At 38.4% G+C, this 20,195-nt stretch overlaps 1 protein-coding gene across 2 annotated transcripts in view; it reads right to left on the bottom strand.

The window, feature by feature from the left end:
• The window catches only part of pknox2 (pbx/knotted 1 homeobox 2), a 106,640-nt gene that overhangs the window by 69,935 nt on the left and 16,510 nt on the right, over positions 1-20,195 (bottom strand). The window contains exon 2 of one of the 2 annotated variants that reach the window (XM_085419977.1): positions 16,913-17,001. The exons of the other annotated variant lie outside the window; for it this stretch is intronic. The gene's annotated coding sequence lies outside the window, so the exon portion shown is untranslated. The remainder of the gene's footprint in view (positions 1-16,912; positions 17,002-20,195) is intronic. 2 annotated transcript variants of the gene reach the window in all.

Raw genomic sequence — 20,195 nt, 5'->3', positions numbered from 1 at the left:
GTTCTCAGTATCTTGGTCTTAGAGAGCTTCACATTCCCTTATGTTGAGAAACAGAGGGAGAGACCGAATATTAATCATCCCTGTGTGGTTTCAGCGGGCTTGTTTGTTGTTTTTTTAGGGAAGGAAATTTTACACTTCATGAACTCTGTTGACCTCATTCCATATCATCTTAGGGAAACATTTGATGATCGTTATATTGAAGGTGGTACTGAAAAAAGTAAGGAACAGCTCGGCACCTTTACCGCATGCACAAACACACAGACACACACACGAGACCGCAGTCAGTCTCAGCTCTGGTTGCCAGGGAGACCGCCATACCAGGGCTCTGACCCAGGAGGTTTGGGACTGTTTTTCAGCCTCCCCACTGGCACCTCCCCCTCTGAAGCAGAAGAGATGGCAGCTGTAGGACAGCTGTTCCTACCAGGATCGAGCCTGAAACCACAACCACCATCCCACCATGAGCGCAGCCAGGACAACATATCAGGGGACAAAAAACACTGAAAAGGCCCAAACGATTACACACATCTGTTTGTTTCACGATAAGTCTGTGGAAAAGATTCACACTGAATTTATTCTATATTTCAGTATGACTCAGTATGACTTTTTTCTATCTGGAAAATGATCCTTTTAGCTTTTGTTTACATTGTTAGTCACTATATTATTATATAAATAATGTAACCTGGTAGCTCAGCTGACTGTGAAACTTTAGGACATAGTTATATTTCTGCAATTACTGCATTATCCTAAACTGGCATCAGTTCACATGTCGCTTTAGATTTGGTACCGGTAAGTACTTTAACCCTTACCATGGGCCTTTTGCTGGGCCCATTTTACAAGCTTTATTTAACTGGCTGTAACTCCATTAGTGTTTGTTGTAGAGACAAAATTCACATGGTTTTGCAAGAAGAAGATGAGTTTCATGGGGATATTTAATGCATCATAGTCACACAAGGCATTCACGAGGTACTGCTGTCTGAACACAGACAGAGTTTACCATCTGTGCTTCACATTACCTTACTCCTGAACCATTTTGACCTAGAGAGAAACTTCTACTTGCTACTGGAAGATGAGCATTTTTTTATTTTAAAGCAAAAGTAAAAGTAAAGTAAGTCCATTAGCTTGTGTGAATCTTGGTTAATAAAGAGATAAGAATAAAAAGTATAACAGAGTAGTATAATTTTCAACTTTGGCAGGTTCTGTTCTCAACTGTTTTCTTAGTATTATTATTGTTGTTAATTATTGTTTATCTTACAATATACAGAAAAGTGCCTTGAGACAGCTGTTAGGTAAAACTGAGTGAGAAAAGAAGAATTTAGGCAGTTTGACTGAGGCAGATCATGATTTTCCTTATATTGTGGCTGTTCAGACTAATACAGGATGGATTCCTACACTGTTCCAAAAAATACTAATGTCAAATTATTTTACTGTGTATTTTACAGTTGTGTACTGTTTTTCTAGAACATCATTACATTTACATAAGTAGACTGTGATCTGACACGTCAAATGTAAAATAACATAACATCACTGTAAATGTAATAAAACACAATTTACTTGTTTGTTAAATATATTTTGTTGTACATATGCATATTTAGATCGTAAAAATACATCCAGGAATGTCTCCCATCATGCCTTGGGACATGTGCTGCTGTTTAGATGTTCTTGTTTTATTGTTTATGGTTACGTTACTTTAAACTGTTATCTTGAATGTTGTGTTTACGCCGTGGTGCAGCGTCACTGATAGTTGTTGTTTTGTAGCGAGAGTGCTGTACCATGAGTGACTTCTGTTGTGCTGTTGTTGAACCTTGAGGCACATTGTAGCACTGCAAGTGTTTTAATAAGGAGCTCCCCCTACCAGCTTGGGGTTAAATAACAAGCTCAATCTCTCTCTATGAGCTTCTTTGTTAAGATTTCTCTGCATGCCACAATGTAAAACATTGCACGGACACGCTGTGCTAATTATATATTTTGAAAAAGAAATGTAGAGGTAGGAATTGCAATAATATAAATAACATGACGCTAAGCATCGGCCAATGAATGTGAACTAACAACAAGGTCGCGGGTATGGCTGCGACCGTAGGAAAAAAAACCCTAATATGAAGGTATTTTACTGTGCATTTTACAGTAATGTTCTGTTCTTCTAGAATATCATTAAAGTTACGTAAATAGACTTTGACTTCACATTTTGAATGTAAATTAACGTTAAATCACTGTAATGTAATACAACATAATTGTCATGATTATTAAATGTATCTGTCTGTGCATATGCATATTTAGATTGTTAAAATACATTCACAAATGTATCATGATTTCACAAATATCTGTCCGTTATTTGAAAGATTGAACTGTTGAATTCAAATGTAATGCTATGGAAAAGTATATAACATGATCCCTATAAGCGTGTGTTACATCACATAAGTATTATTATCGTTGCTAGTTAGGGCGATCGTGGCTCAAGAGTTGGCAGTTCGCCTTGTGATCAGATTGCCGGTTCGCGCCCCGGCTCGGACACTCTCCGTCGTTGTGTCCGTGGTCAAGACTCTTCACCTACCGCCTACTAGTGATGGCCAGAGGGGCCGATGGTGCAATATGGCAGCCTCGCCTCTGTCAGTCTGTCCCAGGGCATGCAATCAATTATTATTTAAACCAAATGTTAACTGTATATTTCTGTACATTTACGTATTATGATTCATATTTCCACATTCAGTGACCTTGTTTATAGGTAATTTCATTGTTTGATCGCGTAAAAATGTTCCTAATTTAATGTCTAAAAGCACTTGGAAAAGGCAGGATCCCATGTAAAATTAGCGCAACAAACTGTATTTTCATTACTGAAAATGACCGTATTTTTATGGGACAGTTATTTTCTGTTATTTTACGGTCGTATTTTTGGCGCCCCAGCTGCCGGAATATTACCGTTTTTTTAAGATGTTTTTTTTTCCTATTTATAGATGGTTTCATTGTTTCATCACATTAACATGTTCCTGATTTAATGTTTAGTGGCACTTGAAAAAGGCGAGATCCCATGTCAAATTAGCGCAACTAATTGTATTTTCATTACTGGAAATAACCGTATTTTTATGGGGAGTGATTTTCTGTTATTTCACGGTCGTATTTTGGCGCCCCAGCTGCCGGAATATTACCGTTGTTTTAGGATGTTTTTTTTAACAGTGTAGATCAAAAATATGAAATAGTAAGAAAATAGTGCTTTTTGCTTGAAATGTCAGAAATGAAGGTCTGGCTTTGGAGTAAATCACATTTTTCTCTATGGAATTAAACATGTATTTAAACAACATTTTAAAAATAAGGACAATTCTGAAGCTTTTTGTTATAGCAAATTTATCAAGTTGAGAACAGGAATTCTTCCCAGCACTTAAAATTGGCAGATTTATAAACCTCTTGGAGGAAAACGGGTCATATGAATATATGTGTGACGAGCTGAGGATACATATTTGATGAAGTGTTTGAGAATCTAGAAGGGTTTTGTCAGATAATCAGATCAGATATTTTAACCTTAAGTCTATTAACTGTAAGCTACATTTGAGCCTAAAGTCTAGAGAACAAAAACACAAGGATCGATGTATTTTACTAAAAATTTTCATTTTATTGTAGCTTCTATGGAACACTGTTTTTAAATTATGGTGGTTTATAAACCTGGCTGGTGATTTTTTTGTCCATGGCACAATAATAAAACCAACCAATTCAGTTTACTATGAGCAGACTTCTTTGCAGTGTATTAACACAGGTTTAGTTCATCATTACTTGATTATGCTTGCTCTGACTTAAAAACACCTTGGGTATATGTCACACCTGTATGTATATATAGGCAGTACACCTGTAGAACTTAAAAACGCATGATTCATTATTTAATATGTCAGTTTTAAACTAAACATTATGTTCTTAAAATGAAATAAAGTCAACATTGTATTGTTAAAAAATGAAATAAAAACTCAGTTTTACCTTTCTGGAATCCACAGCAGATCTAGCTTCTGGATAATTGGCCTTATTTCCACTGTGTCCACATACACTTTGCAATTCTTCACCACTATTTATATCACTGAATTTCCCTGGATAGCGGTTCTGGGATTCATATTTGCATGTTGTCGAAAGAACAGATACATTTGCATTGTCTCTGATCTAAAACAAGATGACTAAAATTAATTTAAAAAAAGAAACAGTCGACCAGTTGACAGCAGATCTTTCAAGAATTGCTTGTATGTCTCAGTGCAGCACTCACAACCCCACTATAAAGTTTATGCTGCATAATGTTTGATTTGTTTTGTAATTGTCGTTTTTCAGAAATTCATAATAATTACCCCTGCCTGACCCACACACACAAACACACACACACACACACACACAAAAGAACCTCAGAAAATAAAAATGTTTCTATTGTGTAAAACTAAGTAATCAATTGAACCAATAAATTAATCAGGATAATGTTTAACAAGGTTACAGATAACATTAGCTGAAGAGATGTTTTTATATGGATTTCCACACAACTGGACTTTTTTCCAACCAGAGGAGAGGTGAATTATTGGTTAATTCTCATAAACCTGGAATTTATCAACTAAAAATACATAGGAGGGGGGCACTGGTTTTTGAAAGCTGCCATGTTGCTCGACCATCTTGAATACAGTGACTCAGATGGATATTGCAATTCTACCTAATCAGGTTCTATGTAGGTGATGGGTCAAATATGTATTACGTTAAAGGCAGAGAAGAGAACTTGTAGGCGATCACGTGCCGTGGAGGCACATTTGAATTTGTTTCTGCACTTTCCAAGACAACATATCAAGGATCATATCTACGATTAGTCATTTGTAATTGAGGTCCTTTTTACCAAATCAAACATGTGAAGGAAAGAAACAGCATGACCAGTATCATCTTCTTCCATACATAGGTGCATTCTTCAGGAGGAAGATGCAGGAGACACATCTATTCTGATATTTAGAAAGCGTATCTATGCACTTCTATATGTGAACATGATAAAGAATGCCTGAGAGCCTTACTGTATTTTATTATATGTTGAACTGTTACCTGTTTCCTTCTCCCAAATGTAGAGATTTTAACCACTACATTGATGCAGAAAAAGGAGTTGCAGTAAAAATCCTCAGAATGTAGGAAATAGTGTTTGATCTTTAACGTTTCTTGGAAAAGGACTTCTAAGACCAACTTAATGTACATTCCCCAATGATGAAGTGAAACCTGCACCCAAGTACATATGTTTACAACAATACATCATAAGATAATCACAATACCAGCTCTGAAATATTACGCGTGCCCTCTCTAGTTTCTGGTTTCGTGATTTAACTTGTATGCAGTTTTCCAGTATTGCTTTGGTCTCATAACATGGTTTTGTGTGCATGCTATGCATTCGCATCTTTCTCTGTGAGAATAACGTGTGAAAAATGTGGGAGGACTTGACCTCGACGTTCTAGTCTATCCACAAATATATCATTTATATATACGATGTTACTTTGCCAATAAAGAAACAGTTGCCTTGAGACTGTTTCCAACAGCCTGAGATACATAAAATTGCTGCTTTTTATGATCAACTGGACAACCAGAGAAATGATGCGCACTTATCTCTTTAGCAGCGTCTGTTTTTTCATTGTAAGGCACTGTGCAGTTTTCAGTAGCACTGTATTTCTCTATAATTAGGTAGTATTCGTGTGCAAGAAGAGTAACCTGTTCTTTTTTGTCATCGGAGTGCCATGGAAAGGAGCAAGCTAAGTTAGTGTGGTGGTGATTTGGTTCTCCCCCTCCATCTGTTTTGTTTTCCTTCCATCTCCCTCTTTTTGATGAGCTGGGTCTTCAGTCCCCCTTATAAAATCCCATTAGATCTTAATGAAGTCAGGCTCCTAGCCTCTCGGCCTCACCTCATTTAGCACGATTGTCTGGCGGCCATTAGCATGGAGGCAATTACAGCCGCACGACAAGAGTAATTGGAAATGCCGACAGGGACCCTGAGACATTGGAATAAATAAATATAAAAAAAAATATTCAAACTAATAAGCTTCCATTCAGATGGCAGGGAGGGAGCCGCATGTGTCTAAGTTAAATCAACGTAATTACAATTAGGGTTGGTAGGGTAAAGAGCCCGGGTGAGAGAGAAATGGATATGGATGGATTGGAGGATGTTGGTTAAGCACAGAGGTAGCAAATGTGATGGAGGGGAAAGCATAGTGAGGATATTAATGAAGAACTTAAGTGTCAAACACATTCAAGTCACAGAAGTTTGGAAGAAAATATCTATCTGAAGGTGAATTTTGTATTTTGTTGCCCAACTAGTACCTAAAATCATTTCATTACTTCTTAAAATATCAGCATTATTATTTGTAGTCTGTTGTGAAAGCTATAGTGCATATATACAGCTTCAGATCTGTCAAAAGCAACCAGCTAAACGACATGAGGTATACCTGTAATAGATACAGTGTTAACATTTTTGTCCTTTTTTTCCCCAGTTACAGTAACTGTAATTATAAAGTAGATATGTATAATATGCACTGTCTATTAGCATCTCCATGCTAGTTTAACTAAACCAGCAACAATCTATAAGCACCTAATTCATAATAAATATGTTGGGCTACTGAGAATGACTTACACCAAGGGATAATTATTAATAGTATAATATTTTTTTGGAAAAGGATGGCCAAAAGAAAAACCCCATCTAGATTTGCTAGGCTGCAATAAAAAGCCTCTGGCCATCATAGCAAATACAACGTTGGCAATAACCAACATGGATTTTTCTTTGAGTCCACTGAACTGCACTGATTGTGTTCTTTCAATCATAGAGAAGATATGTACCTTATTGTGCAGGAACTTTAAGAAAAAAATAAACTGACCAAAAAGGACCGCTTGAGTCTGAGAGGCTCTGAGACTACTGAAACAGCAGTGGGCTGCAGGACCTGAGCCAGATTGCCATGGCATCTCTCCTGTGCTGCCACCCCCCAAGTCCATCCCCAACCCTCTCACTCCACACCACCCACTAGCAATCTTGCCCCCTTTCCTGCCTCCTAAACTGAATGACAGGTGGCAGAAATCCGATCAGCATGGGCCTTCATCAAGGAAGCACTCACATCTGAAACGGGCACATTGCCCACTCGCCCACCCGAGGGCCACAGCACACATGTGAGGCTGTTTGGTGTGTATGTGCATGTGCATAAATCAGACAGAGGATGGGGGAGCAGGGCTACAATGGACACAGAGGCTTCAGAGGGAGAAGATGGGGGAGTGTTAGGGGTATAATGGACTTCTTGGCCAGGGAGCCAAGCGGCGAAGCTGGCACTAGGTGTCCGGGACTCAAACGGGAAACAGGAGGTTGGCTCCCACTATAGTCATTGCAAGAGTCCCATTGGGTCATCCACAATAGCAGGGCAACCGGCTGCTGTCAACAATGACCTCCAAGGCCTCACTGCTTGAACTGAGAGAGTCCCACCCTTCAGCACTTCCCTTTTAGCACTCCAATGCAGCTAAGCAGGGATTATTATTAGGGACATGTATTTGGAACATGTGTGCATGGTTGTGATGACCTGTCACTTGGAGTTGCTTTAAAGCTTTGGCTACTGTGCTTCAAAATATGGCTGAAGAACAGCAGTACTGAAGTTAATACACATAAACTGCCACTTCTATTGTATTGCAGCTCATCTTTTCCTGCCCTTACAAACCCAATCAAATTTGAAAAACTCCCACTGTCCTGTTTCTCATAAAGAAAGTTTATTTGTCTAAAACGAGCACAATCTCCATGGGCAGCAGTGGTAGTAAGTGGAAGGGGGGTAATGTAAAGGGAGGTAGGGGGTCTCCTCCAACCAGGAGGAGATTTAATTAGTGAAATCTCATTAAGTCTAACAAAATTAAGCGTAAAACAATCCTTGGTGGGGAATCGTGGTGGAGGTTCTGGGTGTAGAGGGTAGGAGGTGGGGGACACTTAGGGGCTGAGAGGACATGAAGACTGGCTGTGCGATTAGTCTTGCCTGTGTGTACGAGGAGACAAATGGCTTAGTATAACCAGACACCGCTTGGCAAAAAACTAGATTGCCATGTGTGTACAGCTCCTCCATTGTTTTAGTTCTTAACTCTTAACTTCTTAACTAAGCTCTTCCTAGGGAAGGTACATTTATAGAAATTGATACATAGAGTAGCTACAATATAGAATCAGACATTTCAAACTGGAGGCTTGATGAACGATATCAAGAGTGACTCTGAAACCTTCCTTTGGTGGAATACAGGTGGCTGGAGAGGATATCATCTGGACAGCCTGCCAATCTGACATACAACTAACACTTAGAGACAGGCATTCATTCACATTCACATTCACAGCTGTAGCCAATTCCCAGTACATGTGACAGAGAATATGCCGACTCCATAGAGAAGGGCCCCTGGGTCAATCTCTTCTTGACTTGAGCATATAGTTCTACCCACCATAACAACATGCAACCCTCAGATACTACAATCCTATCCTTATATGGACTATGACTATATAGGACTATGACTTTCACCATTTGCTTCACAAACATTTTAGAGTTGATCCTGCGTGAAATAGCACTAAACTACTGCTGTACTGGGTAGCAGTAGTACAGCTGTAATGTAATGCTGTAGCATGCTGTGGTGCTATGTGATCATTTCCATTCTTCCAACGTACGAAACTGACAAACAAAAACACCAGTTAGTGTATTTTTTACATCAAAGAGAGAGATAGAATCTGAAATTATTCCAAGGGCAAAGTAACTTAAGCCACTGGTAAATGTAGCCTACTAGCCAAAGAAATAATGTTACAGCTTAAAGCGTTGTTACCCACTATGGCAACATTGTTGATTGTTGGCTTTTTTTTTCCAAGAAGTACATGTCTGCTCTGTTTTAAAACCATGAAAGTTCGACTTCTTCGTTATAGGAAGTACCTTCACAGCACAAATAGGCAAAACATAGTCTTTACCTGCCTTAGAGTAAAAGCTGTCCAGTACAGAATGTACTATACTGGCTTTGGTGTTATGCTACTGAGTTTTTCCATTTTCCTCAAATAATTCTAAAATAGCTAATTAGAAAATAACCTAACCTGTTTTTTTCTCCCAACAACCCCTTTGATATCAATGTCCCCAGTGAAAAACTAGATAAATGAACTGTACACTAATGAGTGCCTATAATTTACTAAAAGTGGAACGCTACAATTTTACTTTGCTGTCTCAATGACTCGGCAGCAAACTAAGTGTTTTGTGGGAAGAAGTTCCAGTCATGAGGATCTAAAAAACAATTTGAGGGCATTAATGGGTTGTTTTGTCATGTAAATGTAATATAGAACCACTATCCAGCCCAAAGTAACATTCAAAAGCCAGACAATTGTTTCTTAGAAACCAATGAAGTGCCCTATTCTTGGTCTCCGGGAGGTCCAGGTATCATTAGAAAGTAATGGTCTTTTTAAAGATGGTGGTTTCCATCGCCACATAATTTCTGCTCAACATTATAAACAACATACAGAAAATATATGTTTTTCCCATCACCTGATTTTTCTAGTTTATCATTCATGACTAGGACACTTTAACACACTTTATATTTAACTAGTATAACTTTAAAGAAAATGAAGTCACATTTTTACATGAGATTGCTAATATAAGCCTGACCTCACCAGTAAAATAACAAGAGCAATAACTAATTGTGGTAAATGGCTACTCCTCAGGTGACCTCTTGCTGTCTTCTTAGTGCACATGCACCTAGGGTGGTATGTCTCAAAAGCCTGACAGAGGAGGCTGATAATGGGTAATTTAAGTAAAACTATCTGTTCCTAAACTTCCTACTTTTGTTGACTAACACTAACTAAACAGTAGCTAAAGACAACAGTAATAAACAAAAAAGGAAAGAACATGGAATAAGTGAGTTACCTGAAACCCAGGTCTTCTTTTGTGTGGATGTGTCATTGATAACTGACTCTATTGTTTACTTGTAACATGTGCACAAACAGTTCATTTACTAAAGGGTTAATCATAATAATCAACAACTTCAAAAAACAGAACCACAGACAAACTACAGCAAGAAGCGAGTAAACATAACAATTCAGGGGTTGAAGAAATAGGGATAAAGTTTGCTCAGGTGATTGAAATTCAACTGGTTAAACTGAACTTCAGCAGGGTAATCAGTCACAGTGTACCCAACAACAATATGCCACCATGTGTAAAGTATGAATTACATGTGACTCTGTGCTCCTAAATTATTACAAGAACTGATCTTGATGCCGCTTTCTCAACATTTCTCTACAAAACAAAACCGCACATAGATTTGCTTCTGATACTTATAATAATATCCAACATCACACAACAGGAAAATGGCACCTTACAATTAGCTTGCCCACAACAACGCAGCACCTTGTTGTATTATCTTCTGTCTGTCTGTCCTCCACTCCCAGCCTATTGAGACATTATAGAATTATTAAACATTTAGCAAAAGTTATTATTAATACTGAAACACTATTAAATAATAGGAGCAGGAATGCAACTGGTCAATCGTTTGTTTAAGAAGGATATAAAGTTGTCATTCAAACCAGATTTAACCTCTTAAAACCAGTCTGCATCATAAACTGTCACATTAAAATAATAAAGCCAGACTGTTCCAGATTCTAGATCGACTTCTACGAAAACTGGTCTAAAACAAGTTGTCCTTTTAAAAACTAGTGAAACTATATTGTATCCAAGATGGCCGACTTCTAAATGGCCACCATGGTCACCACCCATCTTGAGGAGTTTGCTCCCTCACATATACTAATGTGCCACAAACAGGACTTTAATATCACCAACCATTCCCATTTTATGACGGTGTATCCATATAAATGGCCCACCCTGTACAAATGTGATTATAATTTTGAAGAGGTGAAAACAGGGAGGTCAGTAAATGGCTGTGGTTAAAATTCCATTGAATAGTTGACTGGCTGGCTGTGACTGATCCACACGGAGCATTTTTGGTGCACATGTAAAAGATTTAAGTTCAATCAGGCATTCAGGCCTGGACACCTGATCTTTCACTTAAAGCTCCCCCAGAACAGTGGGAGTGTGGTTCGGCCTCACAGCAGGCCACCTACCTCCAGCAATCTGTGAACACAGAGCTTCTTAAGGGATGGTATTTATCCAGTTCTACACAGCTCAGTCGGGAGTACTCTGTGTGGTATGCAGGTACCACCCTATGAGTAGGGAGGACTGGTATGAAATCTGCTGATGTCTGAGCCCAGATACTTTTCTCACTTTAAAGTTTATCAGTCTCACTAAGAAAATGGAAAGAGATTTTTTATTTATTTATTTATTTTGAGGATGCAAACAAAGTGGTTAATTTAATTTAACATTTAATTTTACTGGGCAAATTGCCATGTCATCCAAAACCCATTTCATTTCCATAATCCATCTAGTTTATCGCTACCTATGACAATTCAAAAAGGAAGAAAATCCTGATTATTATTGTTGTTGTTGTTTTAAATTGTATAGAACTTGTTATTTCTATTAGCTCTTTCTCAACTTGAAAATGTCAAGCCTGTTAATGTAAAAAGGACAATGTGGGGATGGGCTGTGATATAGATATAGGCATAGGGCCACTCCAGTGATAAAATACATCAAAATAAGTTGAACACATTTACTTTTTATACAGGAAAATGAAGCAGCAAGACTTTAATAATGCTGCGGCCTTCGTTTTTCAGCTGCTCCCATTGGGGGAACATGTGCCTCCATCTCACAATCTCTCTACTATCCTGTTCTTTCCCTGTCCTCCTTCACTGCATCCTTGAATATTTTCTGTGGTGTTTTTCTTTTCCTTCTGCTTGGCACCTCAAGCTACATAAAACCTTTGTCAGCCATGTCACTATCCCTCCTCTGCACGGCCATACCATTTTAGCTTTGCATCTCTCATTTTTTCTGATATACACTCAACCTTAGCGGCCCCTCTGTTAGACTCATTTCTAGTCTTGTCCAGTTTTGTCACTCCAAATGAAAACTTTAACATCTTCAACACTACCACTTCCAGCTCCGCCTCCTTTCTTTTGGTTAATGTTCCTGTAGGTCTCGCTGCCATCTTATAAACCTTTGCTTTTGCTCTTCCTGCTGTCCTTTTGTCACATAACACTCCTGATGCTTCACTGCATTTTCTTCTACACCTTTGACAATGTTACTGTTGTTACTGCGCCAAATGTTATTTTCAACAAAAGTCAACTTGGATCATTTATAAATTTCAAAACTGTGTGTAATTGAGTATCAAGTTTTTGGGGTTTTTTGCTTCTGAAAGGGGGCGTATCAGAAAACAGAGATAGTAAAGAAAAACTTAAATCTGGGGGGAAACAAATATGTTGAGGATGTACAGTGCCAAGAAAAAGTAATTTCCCCTCCCCCTGATTTCTTTGGTTTTTGCATATTTGTAACATTTAAATATGTCGTATCATCAAACAAATTTTATTATTTTGCAAAAATAACTTGTGTAAATACAAAATGTAGTTTTTCAATGACGCTCTCATTCATTAGGAAAAAATATTTTAAAAAGTAATTGCTGCCATATTAAAACTGCATTTTATATTTACATGGTGGCAGATATTTTTCACTAATATTAAAATTTGTTTGCTGAAACATATAAATGTGACAAATACTGAAAATTTGAAGAACTCAAGGGAGGAGCAAATATTTATTCCCAGTACTATCGGTTGAGTTTCGCTGTCAAGCAGCCACTTCAGACCAGAGATTTGGGTAAGAGCATTTCTTAGATTTCCTTCAGCCACAAAGAAAACATTTTAGCCTTACGGTAATCCTTCCCAGAGCCCTCCCTAAGCTCAATGGCTCTTCCTCCCTAGGTGATCCCTCTGGCCCCTGTGTGTGATCCTAGAGGGGAATCTCTTTATACCAAAACCCACCGTGCACACCATTCCCCTCCTCTCGCTCCATGGCCCTTCTGAGACCCAGCTGATCTTCCTGTCGACGTCAAAGAAAAATCAGAGTGGAAGCTAGAGCAGTGAGGGTCTCCACCCAGGAGAGTGGAGGTCTAATCACCCTGTTCCTCACGAAATCCACAAGAGAAACATTAGCATTCCTTAATCTGCCCAGTATCAGGTACAATCGCTGGATCTGTACTTGCGCTTTTCTACTTCCATTTTCCTCTACGGAAAATAACATTTTACTTCAGTATAGATTTATATTTCCCAAGAAAATTATTTTTGCAACCAGACATTATAAAACAGAAAAGTTTGCTCTCAGTCTTGGAGTCTTGGCTGTCCAGGCATGTAAACCAAGCAGCAAAGTGAAAACGAAGCAACACCGAACAGCCAAAAATTGTTGTTCCTCTTCCTCTCAGGGCAATTTAAGCTTGGGTCCAAAGGCAAGTTAATCCCAACAGACTCCTATGTTAAAATTCCAAAATTTACACCAGTAAAAATCATTATATACAGCTGAAGCTTAAAGTTGGTTTGACATGTGGAGCAGCGGCAGCCAATAGCTAGGCCCCACCTCTGCTAATTCATGTTACTGAATTTCACCTGAATGTGTTTGCGCTGTATATACTTTTCGGAGCACTTTTAGTACTTTTAGTACCTTTAGTACTAATCAGCAGTTTTGTTTTGTTTTTGTTGTTGTCTCTTTTTTTTTGGGGGGGGGGGGGGGGTCATTTGTTTCAAGGTGTTTTTTTAGGATTAAGGATAGCTACTAATACTACTACTACTACTTAGCTACTCCATAATGTGTGTCTGTGGATTAGTCATTAATCATATAGTAGGGGACAAATTGTTAATGCTGAGGTTTTGTCCAGAAACCAGTTGGTTACATCATGTTGGCTATGTTCATTTTTTGATGTTTTTTTCAATGAGTGAGAAGTGATAGCTCTCATTTTAAGAATTTCCAACAGGCTTGTCGCAATTTTGCAAGGAAAGTGCAGCAACACATCCTATTTTTTAATAGGATGTGTTTTAAATGTATATTTAAAAGGAACGTATAAAATATTAAATATCCAAAGCACTAGAATTCTCACCATTCCCCTTTATCCATTATAACTGATATTCCCAATAACCAACTCAAAGCCAGAATGAAATTTAGATTGCACCTGTTTACAATTTCTGTTTGTAAGGGGCAACCAAAAAGAACTTAAAGGGCCCTTTTCGCAAATTTAATCAGATGAAATAAGGATTATTTTGAACTGGGAATCATGCAAAGCTAGTCTAGCAGAGTCCAAAAAGATAAATATGGAGTACAATTACTGTAAATATGTAAAGATTCTGCCTTGCTTTCAAAAGAGTCTATGTGCAAAAGCATTGTAATGCTGAACGAGTTACAAAAAGGTAGTATTCGATGTAGTGATAGGTTCACACCACCCCAGTCAGCTCTGCATTAAATCAAATAGTGGGAGGATGAGTCTTTGCTGTTGGTTCACATTTCAGGGTTTATTATGACTGAAGGAGTGGGGCTCACAGAGTGCTACTCCCTGGACAAGTTGTGCTCCTTGTAAAATGATTGCTTTATTGTTGCACTGTGTACAACATTTGCTCATATCAATAATGGGATATGCTCCAATGCATCAGGCAAACCCTGGGAGAGAATGTAGCCTCATTTGGTTCATTCAATTTTCACTGTTCGCTTTCATGGCAAAGCAGGTTTTGGGTAGCCACAGGAATGAGTGAATATTCACAACTTCTTGACTAAACTTTATCTCTAATCATATGGAATCTCTGTACAGGGAGCAAAAAAATTCCAGATGGGCATCTTTAAGATATCTAAATCCCCCTCCGTTTGCTAGTAGGTTCTGGGGTCAAGGTGTGAAGGGAGGACCAAAAGACCTGTTTCCCACAATCCCTCCACAGCTATAGCCCCCCAGCTGTTCGAGGGCTTTCATAACAACAGCTGCGCAGAGGTTTAGTGGTTCATGTTGCTATGACAACAGCAGGATCAATTGGCATGCACAGACTCTCGGTGCTAATAGCAAAAGTGACATTATGGCATAATTTCATTTCAATAAAACACAGACAGCATTTTTGGTGCACAGAGATTCAGGGGCACATAAAAGGATAAAAGGAAATAATTAATTTTGCACGACAATTCTAGCAGCTCATATGTACAAAACTTACAAGAATCTCCCACACATATTGACAAGCCAGCAACATCTCATTTCAAAAACATTCCTCTGCGTTAAAGATAAGCTCAGTACAGAGCATGACTGTGTCCAAACTCATACAATAGAGGCTAAATATGTCTTCATGCCCGGCAGCTGTATTTGCCACAGATCGCTAACCGGCAGGATGTGCAACAATCAGAAATATTTCTGTTCTCCTGACAAACAGGATATCAGGTCACTTGGCCTCCTCAACAGTGAGGAATCTGATTGTATGGGGAGATTAAAGTATTGCGCAGAGTCAAGAACCAGCCCCAGTTCTACTTGAGGTTTACCAATGGAGGACATCTTTATTACTTAAATACACTCATTGTTCCTTCACATATATTCAACAGTTAGTTAGAGTTTAGTTTTATAGCTTTAATCTGGCCAGTGAATGACAATAGTAGGTATTCCCGAGGGAGTAACCGGAGCTGGCATGGCGTCACCACGGATTTAAGCCCAGCATTTAATGAGCATGCAGCAGATACAGGCAGCTGTGCCAGACAAAACACAGCACAGGCAGCCTATTCGCACACTGATGTGAGCATGTTATCCAGCTGCTACACTGTGAAACACAAGGTTTTTTAACTTTGTATGTACACCACTAATCGTCATTCGGCTGATATTTGACATTGATTATTCCTCTCTGTCTCAAAGAATATGATAGGCCTTGTGAACGGTGTGGGGAAAGCCAAACCGGAATTTACAGCTAAAAATACCCACAGTGATGAGTCAGGATGGACTGAGCAAACAAAAAGAGACCCGTCTAATTTCCTACAGTCTGGCCTTTCAGTGAAAAAACTTCCAGAGTCCTTTCTAGTTAATGAGAGCAGCATCGAGAAGAGAGAAAAGATAATCTATAGACTAGTGGAATAAAAAGAGATTGTCCAATTTCAGTTCAATTCAATGCAATTTGATTTATAGAGCACCAAATCGCAACAACTGTTGCCTCACAGCACTTTACACTGTAAGGTAAAGACCTTAAAATATTTGAGAGAAAACTCCAACAATGAAATAATCCCCTATGACCATGCAGTTGGCGACAGTGGAAAGGAAAATCTCATAACAAGAAAAAAAAAAGAAAAAAAGAGCAGAGTTTAAGTCAAAGTTTAAAAATAATTACCCAGTTTGTTATCATATTGTATCTAGAATTTTCAGGTGAAAATGAATTTAATTAATTTTTGGAATAAAGCTGTAACATAGTAAAAATGTGGAACAATTTGACCTGTGAATACTTTCCAGAAGCACTGTAAAGCAGGGTATCATCTGCATAGCAATGAAAGGTGATCAGGTATAATGTAAATAGCAGTGGTCCCAGCACAGAACCTTGTGGAACTCTGTGACGAACTTCTGTGTGCGAAGAAGCCTTCACATTTACACGAACAAATCCGTTATTCTTTTACATAGATATGATTCAAACCATAATTCCTTTAATATGGTGTTCTGCTTTGTAATTAAATATTATGGTTAACAATATCAAATCACTGCACTTAGGTGAGGTTTAACATGAAATGCACAGAGATCCACTGTCAGAAACCATAAGACTGTCATTAGCAGCTGTCTGTTTTGATAATGAGCTCTGAAACTTGACTGAAATTATTCAAATAAGCTATTCCTCTGCAGATGGTCAGTTAGCTTTTTTACAACTAGTCTTTTAAGAATTTCTGAAATAACAGGAAGGTTGGAGATTAGTCTATAAATCGCTAAGACAGGAGGGTAAAGTAAAGGCTTTTTAAGTAATAGTTTAATACCACCATCTTAAAAGCATGTAATCTGTTGTGGCAGGGCATGGGCTGTGGCACCGCTGCGGGGGAGGCGGACTCACCTGAGAGGCATCAGCGATCACGTCTCACCGGCTTAGAATGATTAACTGGGTCCTGACTGGGTTGTTGTTGTGTTGTGTGTGGATGGCAGCTGAAAAAGAGCCAACAACCGGGAAATAAAAGTGTGTAAAGTGAACTATGTGGTTGGGTCCATCGCAATTTCCATTCCACCCGTTAACAGAGATAGATTGACTACTAATGGTATGACTTCTTTCAGCAGTCTAGAAGGAACTGAGTGTAATAGACACATTGATGGTTTGAAGGAAGTAATTACTGAACAGAACAATCAGAGAGAGTTTAAATAAATATCAGCTGTTTTAAAAGTTTTGGATTAGCTGTTGGATTAGCAGTTGGATTAACAACTTCATTTTAAAAATCCTGCGACTATTCAAATTAGCCACACCGTGGGCTGTAAGGAGCTCTCTGATTGGTTGGACAGACACAGGCTGTCTGTCTGGATTTTTCTAGCTCATAGCTTCGCCCTGCTAAGTAGCGTGTGTGCTTTTACAAAGGCCGTTCAGCCTCAGGATTTACACTCGACTTGACACGGATATGTGAAGACCCTGCAGCAAAACAAACAGCGCAACCTCTGACTGAGTGCCTGTTTATTCAGTCTGACCACCTGTTGAAGGTAACGTGCTAACATGGCTAACGATAGCATCACCGCACGTCGCCACGTTATTTTAAGGTCATCTTAGCTTATGAAAATTTTACGTCACATCTGTACGAGCTGGCTACATGTTTTGTAAACTGCTGTGCTCTTCACAAATAAAGCTGGAAGCAGCTCAGACTATTAGAACCAGCACTGAGCCCTGTTACATTTACACAGTGTTAGAGCAACGGCTGCAGCCTACAGCCTTTAAACTAGCGTGTGCAGTTCCTGCTTTAACCTCCTAGGACCTGGCGTCCACATATGTCGACATCACATTTTCACTCACTACATCCCACGGTGTGGCTAATTTGAATAGCTGCAGGATTTTTAAAATGAAGTTGTTAATCCAACAGCTAATCCAAAAGTTAATCCCTGAGCGAACAGGAAAGGGAAATGGATTTTGAAATGAGGAGTGGAATCGCCATTTTAAAAAGCATTGTGAAAATCACTTTATTAAAGTGCAATTCGAAAAAGGGTTTTGAAATGAAGTTTTTAAAAAGCATTTTAAAAATCAGTTTACTAAATTGGAATTCAAAAATGAATTTACAAATGCAGAATTTATTCTACAACTCATTATTTAAGCACAGAATTCTTTATTTCCATGCGCATGGCTCTTGTGGTCCTCCATATTTGTTAACCTGGCTACAGTACTGAAAAGAAACCTGGGATTATTCTTTTTTCTTCTATCAGTGATGAATTGGAAGATGTCCCAGCTTTACAGAAGGCTTTTTTTATAGAGCACAAAACTATTTTTGCAAGCCAGACAAAGGTTTTCTAAATTAGTGAAACACTATCTCCTCCTCTTCAGCTAAAGGTTATCTGCTTTAAGGTGTCCATTTGTGAGTTATACCAAGGACTTTGATCTGGAGCTTTCTTTTTTAGAAGACTCATAGTATATATGTGTGTAGCTCTGCTTTGTGTGCCCAACTCTGAATAATCACACTTTGGGGGCTCAATAATTTGATGAGATTACTAGAAAAGAGAGCTGCTCCATGTAAAGTGGAATTGATGCCATTTCTCCTAAAAAAGACCACATAAATTTTTTGAACATGACACAGCCAGTGGTTTAAGAAAAACATGCAGCTAAGCATGTCACTACTGTTCTGAATGGAGAGGATGAGTCTGGTATTTTTTAAATCAAAATTACATACTTTGTCAGTTTCAGTATTAATCAGTAATAATTTGAGTGACTTAAGTAATTTCAAAATTAATGCAAACAGGTGCTTTACTGCTAAAGTGAATTCCAGTCTTGCAAAATCTAATTTATTCTTAGTTGGCAGTTTTATATTTCCTTCAAGGGGGGCTACTATGACCCCAGGAACAGAATCAACTATGGCTGCTCAAGTCTCTAGTGTTATGTTTCACAGACTAGAGTTTTTAGCTTGGCAGGTGTCTCATGAGAGGGTAAATTCAATTTGAAACATGAACAGGTTAGTGGAGTAGCAGGGGTACAGCTAACTGGGGTTAGCTATCTGGGAGTCCAAAGCTACAAGTTTTATTAAAGTACCACTGATGCTAAAGGAAGCTGAGAAGTAATTAAACATTTGAAAAACTGCACAGCAGCACGAGGGTGTGCTGCTGGTGCTTCATTTAAAGGTGTTTCTATAAAAGGGGCATCATTTTTAATTCTTCTTATCACCAAACTATTCACTGAGCTGTCGTGCCCTATGGATTGGTGCCAGTCATCTCTGAAGAGACCAGACAACTTCAGAATAAAACTGCTTCATCACAAGATGAATATGATAAAAGTGACTGCCCTGAAAAACATAATATTAATTTCTGTATTGAATTTGAGAAACTTGCCTTTAAGAAACGATACTAGTAAAACGCCTCTTATCAACTGTCATTATAGGTATCAAAAGTTAATACCACTGTTCTCTCGACCTACGTCACACATCTGCTTGTCTAGTTGAGAATATAATGAAACTGACTATATCTTTACTCTTTGCTTATGTACGAGACGTCAAAAGGAAGGCAAAAATGTTTTTATTTTTTTTAATACCATGATATTACTTGGCCTTGCCTCCATGTACTGGGATAAATATTTTTACTTGAGAATACATTTATGTCCAATTCAAAACTTGCCCAAAAAAGTTTATATCCCAAGGCACCAAAGTGCATCTGTTATGCAAAATGTATATCAAGATTTACATGCATTATCTTTTGAGGCAAACACACAGGTAAAAACACACTGAAAACATAAAGGATGTGTTTTCACTTCATTCCAGCTGTCAGACTGTCAGATCTAACACACAGAGAGGAGACACAAGAGGGATTTCCCAGGTGGAATCCTGCCTTGATTCTCACAAAAATGAATCAAACAATCCAGACAGACAGCAGGCCAGTTAAAAGAAGTTGTCTTGGCTCATATTATGCAATATCCTGCAGAGGTATCTCTATAATGTGACTGCACAAGTTTAGATATATTTTGAAAAATATATATTTTGAAAACTCCTAACTGATGTACATGTAAGTCAGTGAAATGAATCACATCTTTAAGATGTGGCCTCTGTGATAAATCAATGGAACTGCTGTGTTCTGTGGTAAGTACAAAGCACTGAATGGGAAGACTGAATGGATTAAACAGCCAGTGACCACAATTTACATTATTTTATATGGGTACATTCATTGTC

This window comes from Rhamphochromis longiceps, linkage group LG10 (genome assembly GCF_057381845.1).
Source record: "Rhamphochromis longiceps isolate RC_006_pf linkage group LG10, R_longiceps_female_GT1.1, whole genome shotgun sequence".
Taxonomy (NCBI): Eukaryota; Metazoa; Chordata; class Actinopteri; order Cichliformes; family Cichlidae; genus Rhamphochromis; species Rhamphochromis longiceps.
This window is presented reverse-complemented; position numbering and strand designations above follow the sequence as displayed.